We start from the raw sequence: 24,898 nt of genomic DNA, 5'->3' as shown, positions 1-24,898 counted from the left end.
TAGCTAAGATAATTGATGAAGGTGGCTACACTAAACAATATGATTCAGTGTAGAAAAACAGCCTTATATTAAAAGATGTCATCTAAGACTTTCATAGCTAGAGAGGAAAAGTCATTGCCTAGTTTCAAAGCTTCAAAAATAGGCTTACTCTTTTATTAGGGGCGAAGGTAGCTGGTAACTTAAGTTGAAGCCAATGCTCACCATTGCAAAAAAAACCCAGACCTTTTAAGAATTATGTTAAATCTACTTTGCCTTCACTGTATAAATGTAATAACAAAGTTTAGATGACACCACATCTCTTTATAACATGGTTCAATAAATACTTTAAGCCCAGTGTTGAAACTTACTGCTCAGGGGGAAAAAAAAGTTCTTCAAAATATTACTGCTCTTGATGATGTACCTGGTTACCTAAGAATGCTGATTAAGAACTCTGACAATGAGATTAGTGTTTGTTTTATGCCTGCTAACCCTACATCCCTTCTGCAGCTCACAGATCAAGGAGCAATTTCAACATTCAAGTCTTATTATATAAGAAATAGATTCTGGCCAAAACCGGTTTGGCTCAGTGGATAGAGCGTCGGCCTGCGGACTGAAAGGTCCCAGGTTCGATTCCGGTCAAGGGCATGTACCTTGGTTGCGGGCACATCCCCAGTGGGGGGGTGTGCAGGAGGCAGCTGATCGATGTTTCTCTCTCATCGATGTTTCTAACTCTCTATCCCTCTCTCTTCCTCTCTGTAAAAAAATCAATAAAATATTTTTTTTTTTAAAAAAAAGCAATAGATTCTGTAAGGCTATAGCTGCCATAGACAGTGATTCCTCTGACGGGTCTGTGCAAAGCAAATGGAACACCTTCTGCGAAGGATGACTTCAGCAGAGGAAGCACTGCAGGTGTGGAAGGAACAGCAGGAGAACTAGAATTAGAAGTGGGGCCTGAAGATGTGACGGAACTGCTGCCATCTCGTGACCCAACGCGAGCAGATGAGGAGCTGCTTCTTAGGGCTGCGCAAAGAAAGTGGTTTCCTGAGAGGGAATCTACTTCTGATGAAGATGCTGAAAAGATTGTTGAAGTGACAACAACAGATTTAGATTTTAACAAACGAAATTGGTGAAGCAGTGGTCGGGTTTGAAAGGACTGTGGGTAAAATGCTATCAAACAGCCTCACATGTTACAGAGAAATCGTTTGTGGGGAAAAAAAGAGTCAACTGATGAGTCAAACTTCAATCTTGTCTCATTTTAAGGAATTGCCACAGCCACCCCCGCCTTCAGCAGCCACCCCCTTCTGAGCAGTCAGCAGCCTTCAACACTGAAACAAGACCCTCTACCAGCAAAAAGGTCATGACTCACTGAAGGCTCAGATGATGGATAGCAATTTTTAGCAAGAAATGATTTTAAATTACATACATCGGTTTTTAAAACATAGTGCTGTAGCACACTTAATAGATTATAATAAATGTAAACATAACTTTTATGGGCTCTAGGAAACCAAAAAATTCACATTATTGCAATATTCACTTTATTGCAACCATCAAAACCAAACCTGCAGTATTTCCAAAGTACGACTACACATCCTTTTTTATTAATTATACATATTCTATCTCTTATTAGAGTAAGCTACTTTATTCCTTGTTTCTTCAAAGTAGACTTCCAAATGAATAAAAGACTAATTTACCAGAAAGTAAAATCTTATACATTAGTACCCTGGTTTCAGGGCATTACTTCACCATCTTCAGGAGTTCAAACAAAAGGTAGAACTGAATTGTGAATCATTAATTTATTTTTAATTTTCAACATGTATATTAAGAAACTTTCTAATTTACTCACCTGGTGCTATATGTCTGAATGCTGCCTTCTGATCTGGATAGCAAAAAAAATAGAAAATAATGTCTCGAGTTACTCCTAGGAAAGTTTGTCTATTGCATGAATAATAGGCCATTTTATAAGCAGTATTATCTCTTTACAAGACTGGTTATCAATAAAGAAAATAATGTCGAAGGTCACTGAATAAAGATGCCAATAAATAACCTTATTTAGCCATATTCCTCACCCAGAAAGAATGCAAATGTCCAATCCCGCAGTGAGAAGAGTGTTAAGAAGGCACAGATTTGCCTTGCTTTTTGCTTGTCATTGCTAAATACAAAATATAGGTTTGATTCTGAATGCCTGATTCTTACCTACATTCCTCAATTTTTAACTTGGCACTTATTGATAAAGAAATGCTACACTTGGCAAATGAAAACACCTACTGACTTCTAGGCATTGCTGCAGAGTAGGCAGGCAAGATATTTGTCCTTTCCATTCCTCACACAGGAGGAGTGCTGAAAAAAAAAACTACCATAAAAATTTAATACATAGCTGAGATTAAAAACAAGAAAAGACTTCTCCTGATGCTAGTAAAAGTAAAAAATAGAGTTCAAAGGATAAACAGGAGCTAAAACTGAATGACTCCAGGGATGTCTAAGCCAGTGATACACCCTTGGGTCTAGAGATTTAATAGCCCTTTCTTAGAAAGAAATCAAGTCCAAGACCTTTGCATGTCAGAAAACTGTGAGTGAGCACCTTAATTCAACCTGGGAGTCAGGAGGGCCATACCACCCATGAAATAAGGACAATAAAAATTCTGACCACAGAATTATACATTTGAAACCTATATACTGTTATTAACCAATGACATCCCAATAAGTTTAAAAAATTTTTACAAGTGCGCATAGGAGGGAAAAATAAAAAGTTTGTCTCAAGATTAAAAAAAAACAGACAAACAAACAGCAACAAAAACCTCTGACCCATAGCCTTTGGAATATAGAAAAAAATGAGGATAGATAGATGGTGAAAATGCATCAATGAAGGAATCTCAAGCCTTTAAAAAATATACTTTCAGGTTCCTAGTTCACAAACTACAAGTTCCTGAATACCATGAATAGCAATTGTAGAAATAGTTTTGCTTTAAAAGCAGGAAAAAAAAAAGAACAACCCACATGTATGTATCTTCAACAAGGGTATGCAGAATTCTCATGGGAAAATCATCGGCACTGAGGATAAAACAGTCTATGATTACAAACCACTAAACATGAGCGTCAGCAATCACAGCAAATCAACAAAAGCCACACTCAAAGAAATACAGCTCAGCCCTTGCTGGTTTGGCTCAGCACATAGAGTGTTGGCCTGCAGCTTAGGGGTCCCAGGTTCGATTCTGGTCAAGGGCACATGCCCGATCAATGGTTCTCTCTCATCATTGATGTTTCAATCTCTCCCTTTCTCTTCCTCTCTGAAATCAATTCTATATATATAAAAGCCTAAGCCAGTGGTCGGCAAACTCATTAGTCAACAGAGCCAAATATCAACAGTACAACGATTGAAATTTCTTTAGAGAGCCAAATTTTTTAAACTTAAACTTCTTCTAATGCCACTTCTTCAAAACATACTCACCCTGGCCGTGGTATTTTGTGGAAGAGCCACACTCAAGGGGCCAAAGAGCCGCATGTGGCTCGTGAACCACAGTTTGCCAATCACGGGCCTAAGCGACCCTTACAACGGAACAACTGGTTGCTATGATGCACACTGACCACCAAGGGGCAGAAGCTCAATGCAGGAGCTTCCCCCAGCCCACAGGCCCCAATCACTGATGGGACTTGCTGGCCAACCTCTGGTACCTCCCCCCGGCCAACATGTCCCGATCGCCCTATCAGGGCTGGGCCCTGGGCTGAGATGGGGAACCAGGGGTGGGTGGCAGTGGACATGGGCAGCAAAGGAAAGAGTGGGGATAGGGAGGTAGGGAACCTGATTGGCCCTGATCTCTGACTACACCTAGGGACCCCACCCATGCATGAATTTTGTGCACCGGGCCTCTAGTAAAAATATATTTTTAAAAAAGAGAAAGCAATACAACACAATTTATTTTTAAAACTTTAAGATAAGAATATTTAGAATATCCATAAATATCTTTGCAGGAATAGATTTCATAAGTCTAAAACAGGATAAAGATGAAAAAAAGAGTTGATGAAATGAAAGAGTAACTTGAGAAAATAAAACAAATGTGAGATATGCAATTATAAATGATAAAGACATATTTCCAATTCTGGCCAAGGTGGAGTAACAGACTGAATTTACCCTCCCACCTGAAACAACTAGAAATCCTGACAAAAATGAAGCTGTGATTTTTAGAATTTTAAGATGTCAATGCAGAATAGTGATCTCTTAGAGAAGGGAATAAAAAAGATGAGACCTATATTTGACCCTTCTTATTGCCTGGTGAGAATTTTCAATCTGTAGCACAGCAAGGAAGATGCAGGCAAAGCCAGAAGTTTCCCTGATTGAGGTAATAGGATAGGGAGTCTAGGAAGGGAAAGGCAGCTAGAATTCACAGGACAAAAAAGGAGAAGTGGAAAGAGCTGCACACAGAGAGCTTCTAAGACTGTGCAGGGTCCCTCCTGACTCTTAAGCAGAAGAGGGATTATTGAGTGCAAGTGAGGAAACCACCCGAGCCCAGGGGCGGGGGGGGGGGGGGGGAGGGGGGAGGGGGGGAGAATTTGGAAATGAAGAAAAGGAGCAATCCATTGTGCTCACATAGAAACAGGAATAGTTTGTGTTTCCACCACCTCAGGTGAAAAATCTCATAATTCATGGTGAGTTGTGCAGTTTCTCAAGAGTATTGCCTCAGTAGAGGTGACTATTCTAATTGGGCTTAAAGAAGCTTAAAAGGCAATGACATTTGAAGAACTGGATATTCTTATGCAAAAGAAAAACCCATTGTATCCATACCTCTTTAATCATATAAAACTCAATTCAAACTGAACATAAGCCTAAATGCAAAACCTAAAACTATAAAATTTGTAGGAGAAAAAATAAGAGAAAATCTTCATGAATTTTGGTTAGGGAAATATTTCCTAAGTACAACACCAAAACCATGATCTAAAAAAAAAGAAAGCGAACCGTGGATTTCATCAAAATTTAAAACTTTTGCTATTTGAAAGAATGAAAATGACAAGTCTCAGGGTAGGGGAACATATATGCAAATCATATCCTATCTAATAAAAGGGTAATATGCAAATTAACCATCACTCTGTCACAAAGATGGCGGCACCCATAGCCACAAGATGGCGGTGCTCAGTCCTCTCAGCCCCGCTGGAGTCTCCCAGTCTCAGGGGGACGGCAGCTGAGAGCAGGCAGTGTGAGCATTCCACACCCGGCCGCGGATGGGCCTCTGGACTGCAAAGAGCCTCTGAGCAGCAGGCACGGAGGAGCTAGGCCCCGCAGAGAGCTACTGGCACATGGATTCTGCCGAGGTTCCTGCAGCCCCGCGGGGGTCCCGGCATCTGCTTCGTGCGGCTTCTGCCAGGGTTTCCGTGGCCCCACTTGCCCAGAGGCAGGGCATTGGGGCCGACCCGCAGTGCGCTGGCCACGTGGGGTGGGACTCTGGGACTCAAACCAGAGGGGCAGAGCCTGAAACCGTGGGAAGGAGTGCAGACGCCGGCCCTGTGGGTAGGGGCGTGGCCTTGGCCTAGCCCAGAGATTGCGGGAGGGGTAAACTCAGGCATAGGAATTACTAGAGTTAAAAGCAGGGACATGGGCATAAGGACAGATGTGGAGTCAGCAGAATGAGGGTGAACACCAATAGAGAGGAGGGGCCATGGAGTAGTGTATTCAAGGATGTACCCTGATTGTGAGGGCGCACCTGGTCTGTAGGGTGTACTTTGCTGCCCTCAGAGGCATCACAAAGAAAGTCCTTCTACAAGGAAGTTTGAACCCGGGCGGAGGGCAGGGTTGGGGCCAAGTTACCACGCAGGCGCTGGAGACCATGGAAGAGGCTCTGAGCAAAGCTGAGGTGCCCTTAGGAGGTGTGGTCAGGGTGCGGCTTAAGGCATTGTTGGGCAGGACGGGGGCCTAATGTGAATAAGCAAAATGATGTGACAGGTGTGAGGGGAGTAACGAGGTGTAAGGGGGCGTAGCCAAGATGGCTGCCCACATGAACCTCATCCCAGTAGCAAGTGCAGGGGTTTGTGCTCAGAGCATTCGGGTAAGGTCCCATGGCGGGGTGGGGGGAGGGGTCTTTCCGCAATGGGTCACTAGTCCTCTCTAATAAAATGGTAATATGCAAATTAACCATCACTCCGCTACATAAGCCACGCCCAGCAGTCAAGCCACGCCCACCAGCCAATCAGGGCGAGTATGCAAATTAACCCCAATCCAAGATGGCTACAGCCACAGAGAGCAAGGTTTCCCAGGTAACAGAGGAAGCCAAGCTTTCCATAGCCATTGCAGGCCTAAGCCTCCACTCAAGCTACAAAGTTTCAATTATAGAAGGTAAACAAATTCAAACAAATGGCGGCAGAATGGAGCTTGAGAGAGCAGGCCAGGGTTGCCGGCGGCAACAGGGGAAGCAAACCTTTCCGCACACCCTGGCCGGGCTCACCCGCTTAAGGCTACAAAGTTTCAATTGTAGAAGGTGAATTAACTGCCACAGAAATGGCTGCCACCCCAGAAATGGCTGCTGCCTCAGGCTACAAAGTTTCAATTGTAGAAGGAAAATAAATTCCAGATACCAGGGCCACCCCTTGGGTTGCCAGGGGGCGTGGCCAGCCTGCAAACCACCACAGGCCCCTCACTCAGGCTGCCCCACACCCCAAGGGAACCCCCACCCTTATCTGTGACACCCTTCAGGGCAAACCAGCTGGCCCCCACCCCTGTACCAGGCCTCTATCCTATCTAATAAAAGAGTAATATACAGATTGATCATCACTGCAACACACAATATAGCTGCCCCCATATGGTCAAAGATCCTGCCCCCATGTGGACACAAGATGGCCACCACAAGATGGCCAGCAGGAGAGGGCAGTTGGGAGGCACCCGGCCTGCAAGGGAGGGCAGTTGTGAGGGACCAGGCCTGCAAGGAAGGGCAGTTGAGAGGAACCAGGCTTGCAAGGGAGGGCAGTTGGAGGTGATCAACCCTGCAGGAGAGGGCAGTTAGGGGTGACCAGGCTGGCAGAGGAGGGAAGTTGGGGGCAAACAGGCTGGCAGGGGAGCAGTTAAGCATCAACCAGGCTGGCAGTGGAGTGGTTAGGGGGTGATCAGGCTGGCAGGCAGAAGTGGTTAGGGGCAATCAGGAAGGCAGGCAGGCAGGCAAGCAGTTGGGAGCCAGCAGTCCTGGATTGTGAGAGGGATGTCCGACTGCCCGTTTAGGCCCGATCCCACCAGGATCGGGCCTAAATGGGCAGTTGGACATCCCTCCAGGAGTCCCAGATTGGAGAGGGTACAGGCTGGGCTGAGGGGTAACCCCCCGCCGTGCACGAATTTCGTGCACCGGGCTTCTAGTATATGATAAAGTGCTTGTATCCAGAACATATATAAAATACTCAAATGCAATAATAGGGAAACAGCCCATTTTAAAAATGATTAAAATATCTGAATGACTCACTAACAAGACAACCCAATTAATAAATGGGGTCTTTCGGCTGAAATTACCATCTTCCAGTCATTTCCAACATAAAGGAAAACAAAGAAGAGACACCTGCTATACATTCTTTAAGCCTTTTGGAAAAGAGTTATTCCTTTGGCCATGTACATATAAATCTACAAGAAAGGTGGTACTATAGACATGGAGGGAATGGACACTTATAAAGGAACTAGTAGCCCTGCGCACGAATCCGTGTGCCAGTAGCTCGCCAGTAGCTCATTGCAGCCCTCCAGTAGCTCTCCACCTGTTGCCCTGCTGTCCTGTACCTCCCCCCACTCCCCTCCCCCCATGCCCCTGCTCATAGCTTGCTGCCCTACCCCCTCCTGTAGCTCTCCACTGCCTACTTGTACCTTGCTGCCCCACCCTCCTGCTGATCCGTGATCCGGTCGTTATGTGGTCAGTCAATATGCTTCACGGCATAATGACCATTTGCATATTACATCTTTATTATATAGGATGCCCCACAAATGTTACCATGGCAAAACTGAAAGTGTCCACAATGTTACCAAGCATGCTGTTGACAGTGTAAACAAACAGGTTAAGGGCAAGTCTCTCCCAATAAGTAAAAAAATTGGAAAATTTTATAGCAACAAAAATAAATCACATAAATGGAAACTAAAAAAAAAAACACACACACACACAATTTAGTCATGATTTAAACAGGAAATCATACTGTAAATTCCTAAATTTTTGAACTAAATGTCAATTATAAAATGATATACAAAGGACCTTGGTTGGTGTGGCTCAGTTGGTTGGAGCATTATCACATACACCAAAAGGTTGTGGGTTTAATCCCCGGTTGAGGTGCATGCAGGAGACAACTGATCTCTCTCTCTCTCTCTCTCTCTCTCTCTCTCTCTCTCTCTCTCAAATCAATCCAAAAAAAAATTATATAAAAGGAGAAAGTTTTAATGTTGGAAAATAAGAAAGACTAAAAAAGTAATAAATAAAGCATTAAATCAAGAAAAATTAAAACAGGAAAGGTAAATAGAGCACATAGGAGGAAAGGAGCATAATTTAAGGGTAATAAACACAAAGAAAATATAGAGATCTCCACAAAACCAAAACCTATATTTTTCAAATTACTAACAAAATAGAAAAACCTCTGAGAAAACTACTCATGAAAAAGAAAAACTGATAAAAGGAAAACCACAAAAGCAAAATTAGAATTAGAAGAAATAATATATCTGTGAAAAAGTATAAATATGTAAAATAATATATAAGTCTAGATATGGCACATGGATAAGCCACATGTAGTAAAAATATGTAAGATATGACTTTCAGTGTAAAGACTGTCTTCACAGGTAAGAAATAAATACTAGAAGGGAACTGCAGCTGTACATGTAATGATCATTTCATAAGAGAAATAAGAAAAATATTAGCATTTGTTTTCTAATGGTGGGTAAATGGGTATTTGCATCTTGTTCTATGTCTTTGTGTTTGAATTATTTTTAAAAATAAAAATATATTGCAGGCTACATTATAAATTCCACTTCTGAAGACTTTACCCAGAGAATCATTTTAAAGCTATTTCTTATATGACGCAGCACTGCAAACTGAAATATTTCATGTGTGATAAGGCCCAAAAATCTGCATTTTAATAAATACTCTGGTGTTTCTCCTATAATGTGACAGAGATTACTGAGAACTTCTATGGTATTTGCAAATAGATATAGATATATTAGAATTCTTCCTCTCTCAAATACCAAGGCAATGACTTTGGATAATTACTTAAACTACACTCCCAAATTTTGTATCTCTAAAATGAGACTATTCAAAATTATCACACATTAAAATGTATTGTTACTGCTCACAATAATGCCTTACATATGACTAGATTCAAGTGGTATAAAGTTTAACTTCAGAACACAAATTTACTTGCTACTTCTGGATTCCTCTTCCTTGCTGAACCACTTTTTCAGACGTTTCCATGTAATAGCTGTTATGGTTGCTATGATGAGAACAGGTAAAGTAATGTAGAAACCTAGAAGCCACCGGTTCTTTGCAGATTTCCAAAAATCTCTTTCCATGATTAAATCTAAAACAAAAAGACATTAAAAAATCAGAGTAAAACAATTAAGCTGTCTACTTTTACTTTTAAGCTGCAGCAAACTAATTACAAAGTTCTGAATTTTTGTTGTTATTCAGTAACGTGGAAAAATAATAGAATCATAATACTTTGAACTATCTCTACAACCTCTCATTCTAAAAGAATAGAAACCAAGATTCAGAACTGAGATGGCAGTGTAGGTACATGCCAGTAAATGCCACCTCCAATTACCACATCAAATTACAACTAAAATACAGAACAACCATCATTCAGAACCACCTGATGGAAGTCATACAACTAGAGACATAAAGACGTAAAGACGAAAGTACATTGAGACTGGCCGGAGGGGTAGAGATGCAGAACAAGCTAGTCTGACACCCACCTGTGGCGGTTTTTTTAATTGGGAGGGATTCCTTGGCTGTGGAGGAGGCCTCCTGGGAGGAGCAAGGTTTACTAACCCCATACCAGACCCTCAGCCCCGGGTTCCAGAGCTGGGAAGATAAGTCCCTGTGACTTGGGCTGTATAAACCAGTGGGGATTGTGGCTGAATGGCACAGAGACTACTGGAGACCAAGGCAGTTCCTTTTAAAGGGCAGGCACATGAACTTACATGGACTCGCTTCCTCTGAGCTCCAGCATTTGGGCAACAGCTCAGAAGGAGCTAGGGACATACAAGTCCTGTTCCAGCAGCTCTACCACTGTCTCCAGCACAGCAGCTCTTCCACTGTAGTCACAGCTGGTCCTCACAGCCTATTGGCCTGGAGGTCAGTTCCTCCCAGTGACATCAATAGCAATCAAGGCTCAACTACAACAAGACTGTGCTCACAGCCCAAACAGGAGCACACCTAGAGTGCCTAGATCAGGTGATTGGGGAGACTGAGCCACTGGGCCCTACAGGACACCTACTACACAAGGCCACTCTATGAATTCCAGGTGACATTGCAGCTCTACTTAATACATAGAAACAAAACACAGGGAAACAGCCAAAATGCAGAGACAAAGAAACATGTAACAAATGAAAGAACAGAAGAAATCTCCAGACAAAAATGTTAATGAAATGGAAGCAAGCAAACTACTAGATACACAGTTCAATACAATGGTTATAAGTTTGCTCAAGTATCTTAATGTGAGCTTCAAGGGACTTAATGAGACTTTCAAGTATCTTAGTGAGAATTCAAAGACATGAAAAAGAACCAGTCAGAAATGAAGCATAAACTAACTGAAATAAAGAATAATTTCCAGGGATTCAACAGTAGAGTGGAGGATTATGAGAATCAAATCAAAAATTTAGACTATGAGGAAGCAAAAAACACCCAAACAGAAGAGCAAAAAGAAAAAATAATCCAAAAATATGAAGCTAGTGTAAGGAGCCTCTATGACAACTTCAAGTGTACCAACATTTGCATTATGGGGGTGCCAGAAGAAGAAAGAGAGCAAGATATTGAAAAGCTATTTGAAGAAATAATGACAGAAAATGTCCCCTACCAGTGAAAGAAATAGACTTACAAGTCCAGAAAGCACAGAGAGTCCCAAACAAGAGGAACCCAAACAGGCCCACACCAAGACACATCATAATTTAAGTGACAAAGGTTAGACTAGCTGGTTTGGCTCAGAGGACAGAGTGTTGGCCTGCAGACTAAAGAATCCAGGGTTCGATTCTGGTCAAGGGCACATGCCTGGGTTGCAGGCTCAATCCCCAGTATGAGGCATGCAAGAGGCAGCTGATCAATGATTCTCTCTCATCATTGATATTTCTATCTCTCCCTTCCTCTTCCTTCCTCTCTGAAATCAACAAAAATATATTTAAAAATAAAATAAAATGACAAAGGGTAAAGACAAAGAGGGAATATTAAAAACAGCAAGAGAAAATCAGTTGAAGAAGAAGAAGGAGGAGGAGGAGGAGGAGGAGGAGGAGGAGGAGGAGGAGGAGGAGGACAAGGAGGAGGACGAGGAGGAGGAGGAGGGAGAGGAGGAGGACGAGGAGGAGGAGGAGGAGGAGAAGGAGAAGGAGAAGGAGAAGGAGAAGGAGAAGGAGAAGGAGAAGGAGAAGGAGAAGGAGAAGGAGAAGGAGAAGGAGGAGAAGGAGGAGAAGGAGGAGAAGAAGGAGAAGAAGAAGAAGAAGGAGAAGGAGAAGGAGAAGAAGAAGAAATAAAAGATATGAACAATAAAAAGGCAATAAATACATATCTATTAACAATTGAATCCAAAAATCAAAATAAATGAACAAGGAATCTAATGAACAAAGTAAACTGAGGAATAAAACAGAAACATGGAACAGACTGACGAATCTCAGAGGAAAGGGGGTGGGGCTCTGGGAAGAGATTAACCAAAAAACTTGTATGCATACTAGAGGCCCAATGCATGAAATTCATGCAAGAGTAGGCCTTCCTTCCCCCAGCTGGCAGCACCAGCTTCCCTCTGGCACCCAGGACCCAGGCTTCCCTTTCAGCCCCGGCTTCATCTGGAAGGTCATCCAGAAGGATGTCTGGTCTAATTAGCATATTATGCTTTTATTATTATTATAGACTAGAAGCCCGATGCACGAAATTCATGCACGGGGAGGGTGGGTGTCTCAGCCCAGCCTGCACCCTCTCCAATCTGAGACCTCTTGAGGGATGTCCGACTGCCCGTTTAGGCCCGATCCTACTAGGATCGGGCCTAAACGGGCAGTCGGACATCCCTCTCACAATCCAGGACTTCTGGCTCCCAACTGCTCGCCTGCCTGCCTTCCTGATTGCCCCTAACCACTTCTGCCTGCCAGCCTGCTCACCCCCTAACCACTCCCCTGTCAGCCTGATTACCCCTAACTGCCCTCCCCTGCAGGCCTGGTCCCCCCCCCAACCGCTCTCCCTTGCAGGCCTGGGTCCCCCTCAACTGCCCTTCCCAGTCGCCCCCAACTTCCCTCCTATGCCGGCCTGGTCACCCCTAACTGCCCTCCCCTGCAGGCTTGATTGCCCCCAACTGCCCTCCCTTGCAGGCCTGGTCCCTCCCAACTACCCTCCCCTGCTGGCAATCTTGTGGCAGACATCTTGTGTCCATATGGGGGGAGCCATCTTGTGTGTTGGAGTGATGGTCAATTTGTATATTACTCTTTTATTATATAGGATATGCATTTCCTATGGAAAATAGGGTGGTGAAGGCTTGGGATGGAGTGGAAATCAGGTGGAGGGGGGCAATAGGGTAAAAGGAGGGGACATCTGTAACAATATCAACAATATGGTGTAATTGCAAGGTTATCCAATAAAGGTGCATTGTTACCAGGTGCATTATCACTGAATCTCACTGTATTTGTGCATATCCTATTTTTCTTTATTAGATTGTTGACTTTTTGATATTAAGGATCTGTTTTTATATATGAAGCCATTGCTACTAAAATGGCACTGGCATAAAAATCAGGAGACTGGATTCCTAATCCTTATTCTGCAACTAGTTAGCACTGGGTATGGTACCTGAAACATATTATTTAAACTGCACAAGGAGAGGGACTTGATTTAACTTACTGTACATCCCTCATGCCATATGACCAGCACCTAACATATATTAGTTCAATAAATATTTGCCAAATGAATGCATGAATAACGAAAACTAAATTCATGGTGAACAAATACAACACTGTGCTAGCATCTCTCTGTGATCTCTACAGAAGCAAGTTGTTGGTTTTTCTCATTTAAACTGTAAGCTTCCTCAGAGTAAAAATTATCTTCAATATCTTTTATTTCTTCTATAATGAACACATAGTAACAGAGTAATTGTGTAAAGCTGAGATCACAGAATCAATTATAAAGGAGGAAATATTGAAAGATAGTCTTAAAGGAGGAAAGTCAATGATATCAATCAATAAAAAATTTAAAAGATACTCTCAGCTTCAATCATGATATCTGAAAGTTAATATTAGGAAAAGAGAGCAAAATTAAAAAGGCATATTTGGTTTCCGTTTCTTGAAAGAAGCCTCTTTACCTTTCAATTACAAATAGTCATTTCTTCCTAAGTGTCAAACATCTAACTTAGTTTTTGTCATGAGAAGCTATTTGAGAATTGTGTTAGCTGGATTTGTAAAGAGACAGACACTTGCCTGCTATTTCTCCGTCAGCCTCTCTGGATTTCGTATTGCAGTCTTGACCGCTCCAGCCACTGTCACAATGGCATTGCAACTCAGACGTGCACACCTAGGACCATTTTTTACATGTTAAATGATCATATAAAAATATGTTCTCATAAAAAGTAACATTATCAGATGGATCATCAAGCTTACTTTTGTATTTTTATCTGGTGCAATTATATTTATTATATTTATTTAGAGAGATAAGCCTATAAATCAAATGCTTGATTCCTTAGCTTAAATAACATGCACACACAGAGAGACACAGGCATTCACATACACACATGACATCTAAATAAAGCTACTAATTAAGGCTCACAATATTTGCATCAAGAAAATTTAACATCTTGAAATGTTCACCTGAAATTTTAGTGTGCAATTTCAAAAACACATCCTTAAATTCCAATGAAAGATGCTTCCAGTGGTGTGCTGGAGGCCAGCAGGTACCACTTTCCAGAGCTGAATCTCCAAGATCAAGGTCATTGTCATGTGGTAACCTGAAGTATTTGCACTTACAAATGAGGAGTTCACCCTCCCCCAGGAGTGGTTTTTAAACATGTATGAGCATAACACTGCCTAAGCCATTATCTAGTTTTATTTTGTTTGCCTTTATTTGTTTGAATTTTAAGCAAAGGCTTCTGTGTTACAAGAGGGACTCATATACCTAGATATAGCATAACATTAGGAACTGATGGTTTCTGCTATTGATAATTACTATATCATAACAAACACCTTTATGGTGCCTACTATGTGAGTCTCTATTCTGAACACTTTATACAGATTTACTCATTAAATCCTCACAACAACCCTTTGAGGTCAGAACTCTTACCATTCTTACTTTACAGATGAAGAATCTGGGGCATAGATATTTAACTTGCCAAAAGCCACACGGATGGTAAGTTATAGAGCCAGGATTTAAACCCAAGCAGTGGAGTTTCAGAAGCCCTGCCCTTGACTACTGTGCTATGCTACTTCTCAAAGCAATATAAAATATCACTCGGTTTCTAAGATTTCAATTTAAGAACATGAAACTAATTTCAGTGTTCCAAGGCTTAGATGTACAGGGAAAAAGTACTCTGTTCAAGGTATCCAATGCGCCAGCTTCTGTCATATAATCTTCATATTGGAAGGAAGACAATAAGGAAGGAGAGGAGGAAAGAAGGAGAGAAAGAAGGAAGGGAGGGAGGGCAGAAAATTATACCTTTAATTAATAGTCAGTACTCCAGCAGAAAGTTTGTCCATAAACTGCTGCAAAAACTTAAATCAGGGATCCCTCCCCATCTGACCTGTGAGCACCCCAAATACCTCAAGTGCTAAACCCATAATTTTTCCCACTTTGTAGCCTACTCCTTCTCTGTAAATCTCAGTTGAGCAGCAAGAGCAAGCTCAGGAGACAAGGATTTCCCTCAGAAAATCAAGCCAGGGTACTTGGGCAAGGCAGAAAGCACAAACTTGAGCTGTAGGAAAGAAACAGGTTTTCCACCTTCTGGAAAACAAAAGAGAGGTTTCCAGAAGCCATCTTTGTCAAATTTAAGAAACAGAGAAGACATACAAGCTTAATAATTCTGGCATAGAAGGAGCAAGTGTACCCATACAGTGTTGGAGAAAGACCCAAACATAAGCAAGAGCAATAAAAAAGATCCCACCTGAAGACAGCTAGTAGAGATTTAAGGAAGTGACTAGTACTTCAAATGTGAAAACAGCAATGCAAAATTCCAAGAAAAATGAAGAATCAAGGAAACAAGTCATCATCAAAATAATATTGCAGGGACCAAACTCAAAAAGATGCAGAAAATTTAGCAATTTCCCTGATAAAAAGTTCAAAAGGCTGTTTTTAGGAACTCTGGGGCTACAAGAAAACACAGACATACAATTCAACAAAATATGGAAATCTTCTGAACAAGATGAAAAATGTAACAGAGATAGAAATCATAAATAAGAACCATAAAGAAATTCTAAAGGTGAATAATTTAATTAATGATTAGGAAAAAAGTGTAATAGAGAACATCTATAGCAGAATAAACCAATCAGAAGATAGAATTGGTATCTAGATGTTAGGAACCAGGGTAAGAACAAAGAAAGTATATGTGACCTATGGGAAACCATCAAACATATAGATCTTAGAATAAATGGACCACTAGAAAGAGAACATAGAAAAAAGGGGAGCAGAGAGTCTATTTAAAGAAATAGCTGAGACTTCCCAAACCTGGGGAGACACTTGGACATCCAAACTCACAAAACCAAAAGATCACCCCATTATCCCAATGCAAAATGGCCTTATCTAAGACATATTATAATATACTCATAGATATTAAAGACAAAGAGGAAATTCTAAAAAATAGCAAAAGAAAAAACAATTGTCATCTATAAAGCCACCTCCCAAAGGCCAGGAAAGAGTGGAATTTCGTATTCAAAGTGTTGAAAGAAAAAAAAAAAAGTCAGCCAAGAATTCTCTATCCAGCAAACTCATCCTTCAGAAATGGAGGAGAAATAGGAACTTTCCAAGACAAACAAAAGCTGGGGAAATTTGTGAACTAACCACTTGACAGAATACAAGTTAAAAGATTAAAAACAAATTATAGCTATTGTAATTTGCTAATAAAACTCACAAATATGAAAAGAGGTAAACTGTGACACCAAAAACCAAAAAGGGGCAGTCCTTCTGGCAGAAGGGCAACTCCTGCTAGTGCCGCAGAGTCCCCGCCGCCACCGCTGCTGCAGCCAGGGCTGCCAGGAAGTCAGTGTCCACCAGTCTCCCCAGCCTCAGGCCCCCTAGTCTGTCCTCACTGCCCTGCAGCTTCGAGCCCCACGCTCCCGAGGACTTGGGGCAGCCGAGTTTGGTGGAGCTGAGGGAAGTGTCCAAGTGCCAGGAGAGATTTTTGCACCATAAAAATTTCATTTGCTGATTGCCCGGCAAGGATAAAAAGATCTTTGACTCTGTTGCCAAACTGAAAGCTGCCATTGCAGAACGTGAAGAAATAGAGGGGGAAAAAGTGAACTGTTTCCCCTGGTAGTTCAGACTGTTACCCAACACAAAAAGCAACTGCTGTTGATGTGGACACAAATAGGGCCCAGAATTCTGACCAGATACTTGATACCTCCTCACCAGTTCCTGGCTGTTCTGCAGATCACTTCCCATCATCTAAAACCACCTCACAACAACAGGGTTTTGTACATTCTTGTCACAAAGATAATGAAGAGGCCTCCCAGGTTGGGTACAAAGTGAACAAGGGCCCAGCTTCCAGCAGCAGAGGCACTGTGCCTTCCTCACCCAAAGCCAGTGAGTCTCTCCCTCAGCATCGGGTGTCAGGTCAACCAGAAGGTAATTCCACCAGCTCCAGCACCTGTTTATTGATAGGATACAAAGGGCCACAACTGCAGACCCGGATGAACACCACTCAGAAGAAAACAAGAGGACTGGGAACTTGACAGCCTTCGTAGTGGGACACAGAAGAAGCCTCATTACATGGAAGCGCTAGGCACGTGAGCCAAAAACTCAGCGCCCCCACCACGTAAATTTAAAGCCCACGACAGAATAATTCATCTGGGCATCAGCAAAGAAGAGGGTCTCCTATTTCCTCAGAGGAAAGGCTGCACAAGGATAAACAGCACCTTGCTGACAGCCCAGCAGCTGGGCTTCTACCACTGCACTATATACCTACACAGCTGCAGGTCAGCAACAGCAGAAACAGCCGTGAGGAGATGCACGCCAAGCTTGCAGCACATGAATTAGCAAAAAGACTGAATGTTAAAATGCAGAGCTATAATCCAGAAGGAGAGGCTTCAAGGAAATACCCAAAAGTAAAGGGATGAAGATGATGATCAGTCCTCTGATGGTGAATTTTGAAGATGGGCATTGGGATACTCTCTTGACTCTCTGCCTGTTGAGATGTAATTTTCTTACATCAGACTTTCTAACAAGTATCAAGCTCAGTGTCAGACGTTGAGGGAAATAATTTTATAAAGTTACACACTGGTAGCTATAAAAATAGTGTTTCGGCAGATAACATTTTTTTATTAATAGAATGTGCAATTTTTTATTTCATTTGCCTTGCTTTAATTTTTTTATTTTTAAAGTAGTTAACTTTATTGTTTATTTTTAAATTGAGTTTATTGTGGTGAAATTGGTTAATAAAGTTATGTAAGTGTCAGGTATACAATTCTATAATACATCCTCTGTATATTGTGTTGTGTGTTCATCATCCCGAGTCAAGTCTCCTTCCATCACCACTTATCCCCACTTTAGACTCTCCAATCTCCCCTCACCCTCTTTCCCCTCAGGTGATCATCATGCTGTTGTCTGTGTCTATGAACTGTTTTCATTTGTTTCTTTGTTCAATCCCTTATTTTATTAAGCACACATTCTTGCAAAATTAATATTACATGAAAATAAAAGGAACATGTTAGAAATGGATATACCTCCAGGAAAATCTTATATTGCTAATTACTTGTCCACCAGCTTGAGGCATTTTCATTATCATAGTAAATTACATAATATATATATAAAGAGGTAATATGCTAATTTGTCCTAATGGTGTCCCAGTCACAACTGGTCAACAGGCAGGAGCTGCTTGGTGGGGATGGGGCTGGGGACTTCTGCCCCCAGCGGAGGCATGTGCAGGCCTGTCCAACGCTATCAATGCTGCCTGCATGCATCCCCGCCCAGCGCTGAGGTGAAGCTGCCTTTCAGACTCTAACTTCAGACACCGAAGATCAAACTGTACACCCCAAATGCTTTTTCTTGGATGGTCCAGGTGGTAGGGGAAAAACATATCTTTATAAAGTTTTAATACATTGTATTAGAGGTCATGGTGGTACTGTTTTACCCACAGCGTCTACAGAAATTGCTGCAAATTTACTTCTTGGTGGAAGAACCTTTCATTCCCAATATAAATTACCAATTCCATTAAATGAAACTTCAATTTCTATGCTCGATATAAACAGTGAAGTTGCTAAAACCATTAAAAAGGCCAAACTTTTCATTTTTGATGAATGCACTATGGCATCCAGTCATGCTATAAGTGCCATAGACAGATTACTAAGAGAAATTATGAATCTGAATGTTGCATTTGAAGGAAAGTTCTCAGAGGGGATTTTCGACAATGTCTCAGTATTATACTGCATGATATGTGATCAGCTATAGTACAAATGAGGTTAAAGTACTGTAATGTTTGGGGATGTTTCAGAAAGCTGTCTCTTAAAACAAGTAAGAGATCAGACGATTCTGCTTATAGTGAATGGTTAGTAAAACTTGGAGATGGCAAACTTGATAGCAGTTTTCATTAAGAGTGGATGAAGAACACATTGTATTCATGGATTGGTAGAATCAACATCATCAAAATGTCCATACTACCCAAAGCAATCTATAAATTCAATACATTTCCCATTAAAATACCAACAGAATATTTCACAGACCTTGAAAGAACTCTCCAAAAATTCATCTGGAATAAAAAAAGACCCCGAATAGCCACAGCAATCCTGAGAAAGAAGAATAAAGTAGGAGGGATCTCAATACCAGATTTCAAGCTGTATAACAAAGCCACTGTTCTCAAAACAGCATGGTACTGGCACAAGAACAGACATATAGATCAATGGAACAGAATAGAGAATCTAGATATTGACCCAAACCACTATGCTCAATTAATATTTGACAAAGGAGGCATGAACATACAATGGAGTCAAGACAGTCTCTTCAATAAATGGTGTTGGGAAAATTGGACAGATATATGGGAAAAAATGAAACTAGACCACCAACTTACACCATACACAAAAATAAACACACAAAAAGATCAAGGACTTAAACATACGACGGGAAACCATAAAAATACTAGAGGAATCCACAGGCAGCAAAATCTCAGACGTATGCCGAAGCAATTTCTTCACTGATACTGCTCCTAGGGCAATGGAAACTAAAGAGAAAATAAACAAATGGGACTATCAAAATAAAACGCTTTTGCACATCAAAGGAAACCATCAATAAAACAACAAGAAAGCCCACCGCATGGGAGAACATATTTGCCAATGATATCAATGATAAGGGTTTAATCTCCAACATTTACAGGGAACTCATACAACTTAACAAAAGGAAGATAAACAACCCAATCAAAAAATGGGCAACTGACCTAAATAGATACTTTTCTAAAGAAGATAGAAGGAAGGCCAAGAGACATATGAAAACCTGCTCAAAGTCACTAATCATCCAAGAGATGCAAATCAAAATGACAATGCGGTACCATCTCATACCTGTCAGAATGGCTATCATCAACAAATCAACAAATGACAAGTGCTGGCAAGGATGTGGAGAAAAAGGAACCCTAGTGCACTGCTGGTGGGAATGCAGACTGGTGCAGCCACTGTGGAGAACAGTATGGAGTTTCCTCAAAAATGGAAACTCCCATTTGACCCAGTGATCCCACTTTTAGGAATATATCCCAAGAAACTAGAAAAACCAATCAGAAAGGATATATGCACCCCTGTGTTCATAGCAGCACAATTCACCATAGCTAAGATTTGGAAACAGCATAAGTGCCCATCAGCAGATGAGTGGATTAAAAATTGTGGTACATCTACACAATGGAATACTACACTGCGGTAAAAAAGGAGTTCTTACCATTTGCAACAACATGGATGAAGCTGGAGAGCATTATGCTAAGTGAAATAAGCCAAGCAGAGAAAGATAAATATCCCATGATCTCAGTCATTTATGGAATATAATGAACAACATAAACTGATGAACAAAAACCGATCCAGAGACAGAGAAACATCGATCAGAATGTCAAACCTCAGGGAAGGTAGGGGACGGTGGGGATAAGGGGGAGATATCAACCAAAGGACTTATATGCATGCATATAAGCCTAATCAATGAACACAAACAACAGGGGGGTGAGGGGTAATGGGGGAATAAGGACACATATGTAATACCTTAATCAATAAAGAAATTAAAAAAAAGAAATCCCCTGTGAAATGATTTATAATAGATCTATTATTGAAGCTACCTTTGGAAATAGTATATCTATAGATAATATTAAAAATATATCTAAACATGCAATTCTTTGTCCAAAAAGTGAGCACATTCAAAAATTAAATGAAGAAATTTTGGATATACTCGATGGAGATTTTCACACATATTTGAGTGATGATTCCATTGATTCAACAGATGATGCTGAAAAGGAAAATTTTCCCAGCAAATTTCTTAATAGTATTACTCTTTCGAGAATGCCATGTAATAAATTAAAATTGAAAGTAGGTGCAATCATCATGCTACTGAGAAATCTTAATAGTAAATGGGGTCTTTGTAATGGTACTAGATTTATTATCAAAAGATTTCGACCTAACATAATTGAAGCTGAAGTATTAACAGGATCTGCAGAGGGAGAGGTTGTTCTGATTCCAAGAATAGATTTGTCCCCATCTGACACTGGCCTCCCATTTAAATTAATTCAATGACAGTTTCCCGTGATGCCAGCATTTGCGATGACTATTAATAAATCACAAGAACAAACTCTAGACAGAGTAGGAATATTCCTACCTGAACCCATTTTCGCACATGGTCAGTTATATGTTGCTTTCTCTCAAGTTCGAAGAGCATGAGATATTACAGTTAAAGTTGTAAATACTTCATCACAAGGGAAATTCATCAAGCACTCTGAAAGTGTTTTCACTCTTAATGTGGTGTACAGGAAGATATCAGAATAAGTTTAATCACTTTATCAGTCATTGTTTGCATCACTGTTGTTTTTATATTATGTTTTTATTATTTTCATATCACATTTTTGTTGTTTTTATATCATATCTTCATTGTTGTTATGTCATTTATTATTGTTTATTAATGAACTAGATGCCCGGTGCACGAAATTCATGCACGGGGGGGGGGGGGGGGTTGTCCCTCAACCCAGCCTGCACCCTCTCCAATCTGGGACCCCTCAAAGGATGTCTGACTGCATGTTTAGGCCCGATCCTGGTGGGATCAGGCCTACAGGGGCAGTCGGACATCCCTCTCACAATCCAGGACTTCTGGCTCCCAACTGCTCACCTGCCTGCCTTCCTGATTGCCCCTAACCGCTTCTGCCTACCAGCCTGATCACCCCCTAATCACTCCCCTGCCAGCCTGATGGATGCCTAACTGTCCCCCTGCCAGCCTGTTTGCCCCCAACTTCCCTCCTCTGCCAGCCTGGTCATCCCTAACTTCCCTCCCCTGCAGGCTTGATCACCCCCAACTGCCCTCCCTTGCAGGCCTGGTCCCTCCCAACTGCCCTCCCCTGCTGGCCATCTTGTGGTAGCCATCTTGTGTCCACATGGGGGCAAGATCTTTGACCACATGGGGGCAGCCATCTTGTGTGTTGGAGTGATGGTCAATCTGCATATTACTCTTTTATTAGATAGGATAGAGGCTTGGTGCATGGGTGGGGGCCAGCTGGTTTGCCCTGAAGGGTGTCCCGGATCAGGGTGGGGGTTCCCTTGGGCCGTGGGAAGGCCTGGGCAAGAGGCCTGTGGTGGTTTCAGGCCAGCCACGCCCCCTGGCGACCCAAGGAGAGGCCCTGGTATCTGGGGTTTATTTATCTTCTACAATTGAAACTTTGTAGCCTGGAATGGAGCCAAGCCTTCTGCTCACTCCATGGTGACAGCCATTTCTGTTGGAATTTATTTATCTTCTATAATTGAAAATTTGTAGCCTTAAGTGGAGGTCAAAGCAGGCCAGGGCTGCAGAAGCTGAGCTTCCTCTATCACCGGGGGCAACCCTAGCCTCATGCTCTCTCCAGCTCTGTGGCTGCCGCCATTTCTGTTGGGATTTATGTATCTTCTATAATTAAAACTTTGTAGCCTTGAGTGGAGGCCTCAGACGGCCAGGGTGTACGGAAAGCTTGGCTTCCTCCATTGCCAGGGAAACCCAAGCCTCCCTCCTGCTCTCTCTGTGGCTGCAGCCATCTTGGTTGGGTCAATTTGCATACCCACTTCTTATTGGCTGGTGGGCATGGCTTGTGGGCATAGCAGAGTGGTTAATTTGCATATTACTCTTTTATTAGATAGGATTTATATATTATTTTCATATACATTTTATTAATTTCCTTTCATCTCTGACACTTCAGCGATATTAAAATATTTCCTCTAATTAACTCCCTTTTAATGTGTATGAATTTCATGTACCAGGCCACTAGTCATATAATTATCTATAACTATAATATCACTAGAGGCCCAGTGCATGAAATTCGTGCACGGTGGGGGGGGGTGTCCCTCAGCCCAGCCTGCACCCTCTCCAATCTGGGACCCCTCGAGGGATGTCCGACTGCCCATTTAGGCCTGATCCCACAGTGCCATATCTCCCAAGCCCACCATGTTCCACGCCACCCCCTGGTAGTCAGCACATGTCATAGTGAGCAGTCAAGCTCCTGGTCAACCACCAAGGGGACAATTTACATATTAGGCTTTTATTATACAGGATGTTTTATGTAAACTCATGGTAGTAACCAGGAAACAAAAAGCTATAGTAGATTCACAAGAGATAAAGAGAGGTTAATCAAAGTATGCCACCACAGAAAATCATCAGTTCACAAAGGTAGACAGAAAGAAAGGGGGAAAAGAACAAGGGAACTAAAAAACAGCCAGAAAGCAATTAAAGACATGGCATTAGTCCTTACATATCAATAGTATTAATGATATTAATTAACCAATCAAAACACAGAGTGGATGGATAAAGTAACTGCATAAAAAAAATAAGACCTGCCCTAGCAGGTTTGGCTCAGTGGATAGAGCATCAGCCTGTGGACTGAAGGGTCCTGGGTTTGATTTTGGTCAAGGGCACATGTCTGGATTTAGGGCTTGATCCCCAACAGGAGATGTGCAGGAGGCAGTCAATCAGTGATACTCTCTCATCACTCATGTTTCTATCTCTCTCTCCCTCTCTCTTCCTCTCTGAAATTAATAAAAAAAATTTTTTAAAAGCAAGACCTAACTAAATTCTGCCTTCAAGGGATTGACTTCAGTTTTAAGAACACACATAGGGTCAATATAGAGATTAAAATATATTCCATGAAAGCAGAAACTAAAAGAAAGATGGGGTAGCTATCTAGCTACACTAATAAAAGAGAAACATGCAAATGACCATCACTCCGCTACACTACCAATCAGGAGTGAGTATGCAAATTAACCCAACAAAGTTGGCGACACCCATAGCGGCCAGGCAATGCTGGAGCTGCCGGGGGCCGGATCAGAGACACAACCCACAGGCCTGGCACCCAGCAGCCCCAAGCCCTGCGGTGGAGGCGCTGGGGTTGCTGGGGGGGGGGGGAGCTTAGACACAAACCTGCAAGAAACCTGTGGAAAGGGAGATAAACTCTCATAAATTTATCTCCCTTTCCACAAGATGAGAACATTGACCCTGGTTTATTTAGTGATGTGGCCCACACCTTCTACAAGCACAGGGTATGTTATGACCACTCCCAGGAAGGTCTGGTCAGAATACCATCTCTAGGGAATAAAGATACTGTGGCAAATCATCTAAGAGGAAACAAGCTTCTGTTGGGTTTATTATGAAGGTCAGAGAACATGCCACCCCAACATATGCTGTGTTGTTATATTGATGATCTTGAGCTGCAGATGCTTGAAAAACAGCAAATGCATGCAGAGGCTTTCACTGAAGTCTCCTGATCTGCCTAAAATGGGACCCCCCCCCCCAAAAAAAAGGAGCTTAAATGTCATAGGTCCCCTTGACGGGAGAAGTATCATCAGGCAGAGAAGACTGACTCCTGTCACAGGACAGGAGAGTAGAAGTCGGCATCACACCCAAACTTTGTTACAAACTTTCCCCCCCCACCCCCATTCATCTTTCCTAAAAATCATTTACTCTTCTCTAAGAGGCCTACATCTCCCGTCCCCTTTCCCTAGGAAAAGGGTATTTAAATCTGCATTCTAAGCCACCTTGGGGAGTTACTCATTTTTCCCTGGGATCTCCCACATATACACGAGGTACACATGTTAATGAACTGTTGTTTGTCTCTTGGTCATCTGTTTTTCATTACAAGGGCCTCCACTAAGAACTCAGAAAGGTAGAGGAAAACTATTTTTCCTCCTCCATAATTCTATCTTGGGAAATCAAGTCCCCAGCTGAACACTGAGGTTGGTTCAAGTACCAAGCAGTTCCGGCTGACGGGAGGGAAGCTTCTAGGGATAAATCAATGATATTGGCATCAATATGGGATGGAGGGCACATGCATGGTTGCTGGTGGGAGTTTAAAGTAGTTCAACATTTTTCGAGGATGATTTGGCAAATTCAATATAAATGTTCAAGGTATGCCCTAACTGATT

The 24,898-nt window shown here is 41.9% G+C and overlaps 1 pseudogene across 1 annotated transcript; it reads left to right on the top strand.

Moving 5' to 3' along the window:
• Positions 1 to 5,948: 5,948 nt before the first annotated feature.
• LOC307104489 (DNA-directed RNA polymerase II subunit GRINL1A-like) lies at positions 5,949 to 17,444 on the top strand (annotated as a pseudogene). The gene is made up of 2 exons: positions 5,949 to 6,011; positions 16,285 to 17,444. The product of its transcript is annotated as a DNA-directed RNA polymerase II subunit GRINL1A-like (transcript).
• The last annotated feature ends 7,454 nt before the right edge of the window (positions 17,445 to 24,898 follow it).

This window comes from Cnephaeus nilssonii, assembly GCF_951640355.1.
Source record: "Cnephaeus nilssonii genome assembly, chromosome: 8".
Taxonomy (NCBI): Eukaryota; Metazoa; Chordata; class Mammalia; order Chiroptera; family Vespertilionidae; genus Cnephaeus; species Cnephaeus nilssonii.
This window is presented reverse-complemented; position numbering and strand designations above follow the sequence as displayed.